Source organism: Papio anubis, chromosome 17, assembly GCF_008728515.1.
Source record: "Papio anubis isolate 15944 chromosome 17, Panubis1.0, whole genome shotgun sequence".
Classification (NCBI taxonomy): Eukaryota; Metazoa; Chordata; class Mammalia; order Primates; family Cercopithecidae; genus Papio; species Papio anubis.
The window spans coordinates 65,794,357-65,800,356 of NC_044992.1; the positions used below are offsets into that span (position 1 = coordinate 65,794,357).

The following is a 6,000-nucleotide window of genomic DNA, read 5'->3' on the forward strand; positions in this document are numbered from 1 at the left end:
AGGCTACCCCAGAACTACTGAATCAGAAACTTTGGGCACCAGCCCTTCCAGGTAACTCCAATATTCTCACAAGTGTGACAACTGCTTATGTAAGCTGAGACCGGAAGGAGGAGTTGGAGTTGGCCAAGTGGTGGGGAGAAAGAAGGCTTTCTAGGTGGAGAAGATAGCATGGACTGGGGCCCCGAGGCAGGAAAGACCACCAGGGCTAGGGTGTAGGGAGGGAGTGTGAGAATCAGACCTTTCAGTGTCTTAGAACAACTGGAAAGAGTGTGAATTTTCTCCTAAGTCCACCAGGATCCCCTAGGGCAGGGGTCCCAGTCTGTGGCCTGTTAGGAACCGGGCCATACAGCTGAGTTGAGTGGTGAGTGAGTGAGTGTTACTGCCTGAGCTCTATCTCCTGTTAGCTCAGCAATGGCATTAGATTCTCATAGGAGGCTGGGTGCGGTGGCTCACGCCTGTAATCCCAGCACTTTGGGAGGCCAAGGCAGGTGGATCACTTGAAGTTAGGAGTTTGAGACCAGCCAGGTCAACATGGAGAAACTCTGTCTCCACTAAAAATACAAAAATTAGCCAGGCATGGTGGCAGGTGCCTGTAATCCCAGCTACTTGGGAGGCTGAGGCACAAGAATCGCTTGAACCTGGGAGGTGGGGGTTGCAGTAAGGCAAGACTGCACCACTGCATTCCAGCCTGGGTGACAGTGCAAGACTCTGTCTCAAAAAAAAAAAAAAAAACACCACCACCAACAAAATTCTCACAGGAACTGTGCATGCAAAGGATCTAGGTTGTGCACCACTTGTAAGAATCTAATGCCTGATGATCTGAGACGGAACGGTTTCATCCTGAGACCATCCCCACCCCACCCATGGAAAAACTGTCTTCCACGAAACCAGTCCCTGGTTCCAAAATGGTTGGGGACCACTGCTCTAAGGAGTTCTAAGCAGAGAAATGAAGCCACAGGGTGTCGATGTCATAGAGTCCTATCACTGCCCACAGCTGGCTCCCAGCTGCTCCTGGTACTTCCCTGGCCTCACCTGCCCTGTTGGAGGGGCCCTTCTCAGTGCCTGAGAAAAATGACACTCTTGGGTGATACAGGAGGTCCTGGTAGAAGGCTCTTTCTTTTCATTCCATGCCTTTTGATACATGATGGGATTTTCTGTCTTCATATTTTATTTTTACCTCTTTTCAAATATCAATAAGTGGCATCAAAACAGTGGGATTATCCGTTATTTTTGTTTCTGCTCCACAAGTTCTTGAATTTTATGATATAAAAGCAAACAAAATTTTATAAAGTCAATATTTATCAAATATTACATGTCAGTTTTTTTTTTGAGACTTCTCTCTTCATTCATTCAACAAATATTTTGTGAGACCCTGCTGTGCACTGGGCATTGTGCAGGCATGGGGATAGAAACGGAGACCAGCATTCTGCCTCCACGGAGCATCTGTGCTCATGGCAGGAGTCAGACCAACAAAGTCCAAGAGCAAAATGTATCTCAGAGTCTGCCTGGGAAGGGGAGTGAGGCATCCCAGGTGGGGCTGGTCAGGGAAAGCCTGAGAAGGTGGTGGCTGCGCACAGCCTTGGGGAGAGGAGGCAGCAGCGTGGGGGGGATGAGCAGGTGGATAAGGATGGGAGGCTCATGAGCAGGTGGGTAGGGATGGGAGGCGGGAACAGCAAGCACTGAGGTGCTGAGCAAGAGCAGGAAAGGATGCAGGGCTTAGTGGGAGGAGGAGGAGAGGACAGGGAGAAGTGGGGAAGAGCCTCACTCAGGATTTTGGCTTTTATACAGAGTGACACAGGAGCCCATGGGCAGAGCACTGGGTATTCTGACATTCTGAAAGGGCCACTGGGCTGCTTGCTGAGAACAGCTGGTGAGAGGGGCAGGGCAAGAAGGAGAGAAGGGAGCTGGCAGGAGAACCTGATACAAACCAGGTGGGAGCAGATGGGAGCCTGGGCTAGAGCAGCAGAGGGTAGGATACAGTCAGATGCTGGATGGCCTCTGAACTGAGTGTCAGCGGGATCTGCTGCTGGGCCAGAAAAGGGATGAGAGAGGAGGCTTGACGACGACCTGAGTGATGAAAAGACAGCACTGCCACTTATGAGGCCGGGGAAGGCTAGGGGAGAAGCCAGCGTTTCTAGGGGAAGGAGTTGCTGGTTAATTCAGTGTTGGGCATGTGAAATTTGAGATGCCATTGTGTTGCTTTGGATGTCCCAAGGGGCAGATGCCAAGACAGGATTGGACATGGGAGAGACTTACTGGGGGCAAAGGCTGTGAAGGACAAAGGGGAGGCAGCAGGCGCTGGCAGACTGCCATGCAGGCCTGGCACCCATGAAGGAGAGGGGGATGGAAGGAGGCCTGGGAGGAAGAGCTTCCAACCACAGCACAGCTCCAAGAGCGTTCACTCAGGCCGATGGAAGGTCCTTGAGCCAAAACCTCCCATGGGGTATCCAACATCCCACAGGTGCGGACCTGCCCTGGCACCACCCCCTCTAACCCCATCCCATCTGCTCAGCTATTGGCTGGGAGAAGCCCACATCATGTGTGACTTCAGCACGCCATAGGGGTGGGCCCATTGGGGCAGCAGTGGGGTGTCGGTCACCGTGGTCCCCTCAACAGCAATTTTACAGCCGCCACAGGCTATTAGACACGTAAGTGGAGATATGTAGTAGGCAGTTTAGATATACGAGTGTGGAGTTCAATGCAAGGTTCAAGGAAGAGATAAAAATTTAAGTGTCTTCAGCTTATAAATGGTATTTAAAGGCATGAGAATGGATGAGTGCGTGCACAGCTGGCGGGGACAAACGCTCCAAGGACTGAGTCCTGAGGCACGTTTGCATTTAGAAGAGTCAGCAACAGTGGCCAGGGAGGTAGGAGGGAAACCAGGAGTCTGTGAGGTCCCAGAAGTCAAGTCAAGAAAATGCTTCATGGAGGAGGGAGCACTACCTTTCAGAAAATCGCCCGTCACACTAGTGAGCATCCTCACAGGCCAGGCAATGTGCTAAGGACTCTGCGTGCAACACCACACTCCACGGTTCTTCTCCCCTGTTGTGGGTGGTGTGCTGTGCTGCCCGGATGCCCTGTCAGGGCCAACACAGCCATTCCTCAGTTGCTGGGAGTGTTGGCTGCTGATGCTAAAGGTCACACCCCCTCCCTGGGGACAGCCTATACCCAGAGACAGTTGACACAGCCTCCTTGCCACATTTGGGACACCTCAAGTGGACCATCTGACTTACAAGCTCCTAGTGGGACCAGCTGAAGCCTCCGTTGTAGCTACAGAGTCAGGCAGATTCCTCCATCAGAGTAAAGAACCGCTGACTACATGGGCTGGGGGGATGGGGTGCTACTTGCTACGTCTTATCTTAAAGAGTCTTTTGGATGCTTCGGTGAGAAACAGGAAACTCGTAGACTTTCTAGCCAGTCCATTGTAAATTGTGACCCACTTCACCCCCTCCTGACACTCCCACCTTTCCCACCACTTTTCCTCTTTTCTATAGCACTTACCACCTGCCAACCTGTGATTTAATTTCCTTATTTATTTATCTACTGTTTATTATCCATCTTCCTTCTTTCCCACAATGTCAGCTCTAGGAGGGCAGGGATATTCATCTGTTTTGTCCACTGATGTATCCCAAGTGCCTAGAACAGTGTCTACTGCATAGCAAGTGCCAGCGTACATGCACAAAATGAGTTCCCAGATGGGCTGACCTTCAAGAGTTTGCAGCCCAACTCTCCGTTTTTGCTGAATCCCACCATCCCATGTGAAGAGAATGAACCAAACTTCCAGACCCACAGAGGCAGCATGGGGTGCTGGGACTTACCACAGTTAGGAGGCAGTCTCCTCACCCACAAAGTGGGATGCCAGGGATGGTCCGATCGCCACATGGTCACAGGGAGCTGCCTCGAAGCCTTCCTGTAATGCTGTCAGTGAGGCCAACTCTACGGATGGAACCCATAGTCCAAGTCGAGTCTGAGGCCGTTTCAGGGGCATCCTCAGCACCTCAGTGGTGCTGGGAGGGAGGTTCTTTGAGATCCGCACACACTGAACTCCTACAGGAGGAGAAGACAGACCCATGTTAGACTGACGGCTGCTCTGAAATGGGAGACTTATTGTGAGATTCCTGTACTAGAGAAAAGAGACTCAGTTATTCCTTGTGGTAAGCGGGCATGGCTTTCAATGGGAAGTCCTGCCTTTGCTATTTCCCAGCCATGTGACCTTGGCCAAGTCAAAAAAATATCCTGGAACCTCATTAGCTGTCACTAACTGTCAAATGGGAAATGAGTGAGATTATGTGCCTGAAAATGTTTTGTAAATTCCAGGGCAGTGGTTCCCAGACTTTGAGATTTCATAGACAAGGGAAGTTTCCAGTAATCTGGAGCTCACATAAGGATTCCAGCCTTCTATTTTGCCACCTAAGGACATTGAAACACAAGCAAGCAACGAAGCAGTGGCTTGCCCATCGTCACTATTCTGTCCTCAAAGGCGGAACACACTTTACGCTAAAAATGGAAGAAGGCCAAAAATCTGAACAAAAGATAGTCTTTGCAGCTTGGGGGAAAAAAAAAAAAAGTGAACTTAAAGGAAAAACTCACTGACTTGTCCTTGATTTTCTCATGTTGCCAAAGACAAGGGAAGTTTTTCTCTGGGAACATTGTGAAATGATGAAATGAGAGCGCTGGGATGGCGCACCCAGGCAAACAAGAGAAGCTGCCGACCATGGAGGCGGAGACCCAGAGCTTCAGGCTCTCAGGGGCTGAGGGGGTCAAAGCCTCCACCCACCTGACACCCATTTGAAGCATGCTGGTGCACAAAGGAACTGCAGGTGGGAAGCTTTCTGTAGGGTTCTCTGTGGAGGACAGAGTAAAGAGCTTCTCTTCACAGGAGGAGTGAACTGGGAGTCAGGACCTGGTTAGCAGGAACACAACGTCCGTGCGGTCAATCCGGAGCACTGAGCACTGTGCGAAAGGCTTGTTGAAAGTTATAGGAAGGAACTATTATTCGTTTTGCAGCTTGGGAAACTGAGACACACAGAGGTTTCCGTTGCTTCCCCAAATCTCACAGTTAGTCAGTAACAGAGCTGGGGCCCTCATTCAGCCAGCCTGGTTGCAGAGAAAGTGTGTTTAACCACTCACTCCAAAGCATGACCTCCAGAGTGAGGAACGGGCTGCTCTGCTGATGCAAAGAGGCAGATTTCTAGCAGAATCGGCCTGATCCTGATGCTCACAGGCTGGCATGTTGGGTCCAAGGCAGCAAAGCTACTTTTCTGTATGAGTTTCCCACTGTAATGGGTTGAACAGTGACCTCCATAAAGGTGTGTCCAAGTCCCAAATCCCTGGAATCTGTAAAGGGGCCTTTATTGACCTTATTTGGGGAAAGGGCTTTTGCAGAAGTAATTAAAGATCTTGAGATGAGGGATGGGTGCAACGGCTCAGGCCTGTTATCCCAGCACGTTGGGAGGCCAAGGCTGGCAGATTACTTGAGTCTACAAGTCCAAGACCAGCCTGGGAAACATAGTGAAACCCCATCTCGACAAAGAATACAACAACGAGCTGTGATGGTGTGTGCCTGTGCTCCCAGCTACTTGGGAGGCTGAAGTGGGAGGATCACTTGAACCAGGGAGGCAGAGGCTGCAGTGAGCTGAGATCACACCACTGCACTCCAGCCTGGGCAACAGAGCCAGACCCTGTCTCCAGGAAAAAAAAAAAAAAAAGAAATCTTGAGACAAGATCATCATTAACTCAGGGTAGCCCCTAAATCCACAGAAGGGTGTTCTTATACCAGACAGAAAAGGAACAGACACAGAAATATGGAGGAGAAAGCCACAAAAGGACAGAGGCAGGGACTGGAGGGATGCGAGTCTGGGAGCCCCAAGGACTGTGCAGCCCCCAAGCTGGGAGAGAGCCTTGGAAGGGATCCTTAGAAAGCAACTCTGCTGACAACTTGAATTTCGACTCTGGCCTCCCGAATTGTGGAGAAATACATTTCTGTTGTTTTAAGCCACC

General features: G+C 50.6%; 1 long non-coding RNA gene across 1 annotated transcript in view; it reads right to left on the minus strand.

The window, feature by feature from the left end:
* LOC103878977 overlaps nucleotides 1-5,489 on the minus strand; it is a 78,027-nt gene extending 72,538 nt beyond the window's left edge. Inside the window, exon 1 of the long non-coding RNA XR_002517779.1 lies at nucleotides 3,819-5,489. This is a non-coding gene — a long non-coding RNA (uncharacterized LOC103878977). The remainder of the gene's footprint in view (nucleotides 1-3,818) is intronic.
* Nucleotides 5,490-6,000: the final 511 nt, after the last annotated feature.